Genomic DNA, 1,264 nt, shown 5'->3' with positions numbered 1-1,264 from the left:
AGGGCTCAGCCGCCTGGCGCCAGGGCCCTCTTCAGCCACCGCGGCCCTCAGTTAATCAGCGCAGATCTCCAAACCGGCCTCTCCGAGGGGACACCCACCGCGCCCGCCGCCCCCCCCCCGGGGCCCCGGCGCGGCGGGACCGGCCCTAATCCCTCAGCAAACAGCCCCGGAGTGTCCCCCCTCCTCCTTATCTGCCTCCCCCCGCCCGGGTAAACAGCCCCTCCGGCCGGGCACAGCCGCGCCGGCCCCCGGCCGCGCAGCCGACGCGCCCCGACGGCGGGGTCCGCGCCTCCATCGTGGGCGCGGAGCTACGGGCGGGACCCCCCCTCCGCGGTCCGGGCGGCTGCCGGCAGGGCGGGGGGCGACGGCTGGGAGCGACTCACCCGCGCTGGAGGTCGCCGCTCGGGGCCTCGCCGCCGCCCGCAGCTCTCCGCAGGGCCGCGCTCCCGGCGGCCGCCCCGTCGGCGCTGCGCGGCCGTGCGCGGTTGTGCGCGGAGCGGCGGGCGGGGCGCGCCCCACCGCGATCCTCTCTCCAGGATCTGTCGTAAAGCGGCCGCAGCCGAGCTCGCCCGGCCGCTCTCCCCCCCTCCCCGGCCCCGCCGCCCCCGCGGAGACCGGCGGGGGCCTCTGCCGCCGCCCCCCGCCCCCGTGGCTCCGCTCCCCGCTCCGCCGAGGTGGCTCCGCGCTGGCCCCGCACCGGCGGCGCAGCCGGGGCTGACCCGGTATGCGGAAAGGAGCCGGGGGTGGGATTTCGAGCACTTTTCTCTGTCATTGGTTAATATTTTATTCTGTTGACATGTTTTCTTACTGCCGATGCTTCCGACACCTTCTTCTTTTTTTTTTTTTTCTCCCTTTTTTTTCCCCCCCTCTTCTTCCCTTCCTCCCTCCCTCCGCGCCCCCCGCCCCCCCGAGCCCGGAGCTTGGCCGGAGCTGTCAAAACCCCGCCTATGCAGATCCACAATTGGTCTGAAACGCGTAAAATCAGCAATCAAGGGGGCTTGGCTCATTAGCGGGCGGATCAGAGCAGGAAGGACATGTGAGATAGTCACAGTTTTACAGAGATCAGGACAAGATCTCACCGTTCCCACTCGGCTCCTTTGGCCATGAGCAGCCCGAGCCCCAGCGCCGAGCGCGGAGCGCGGAGCCGGGCCGGCCCCGCCGGGGCTCAGCCCGGGCCCGCGGGGGTGTGAGGGCAGCGCGGCCGCCCCTGCCCCGCCGCGCCCCGCGCAGCCCCGCGCAGCCCCAACTCGGCTTTTGTTTCTAT

Source organism: Corapipo altera, unplaced genomic scaffold (genome assembly GCF_003945725.1).
Source record: "Corapipo altera isolate COAL_440 unplaced genomic scaffold, ASM394572v1 271, whole genome shotgun sequence".
NCBI lineage: Eukaryota > Metazoa > Chordata > Aves > Passeriformes > Pipridae > Corapipo > Corapipo altera.
This window is presented reverse-complemented; position numbering follows the sequence as displayed.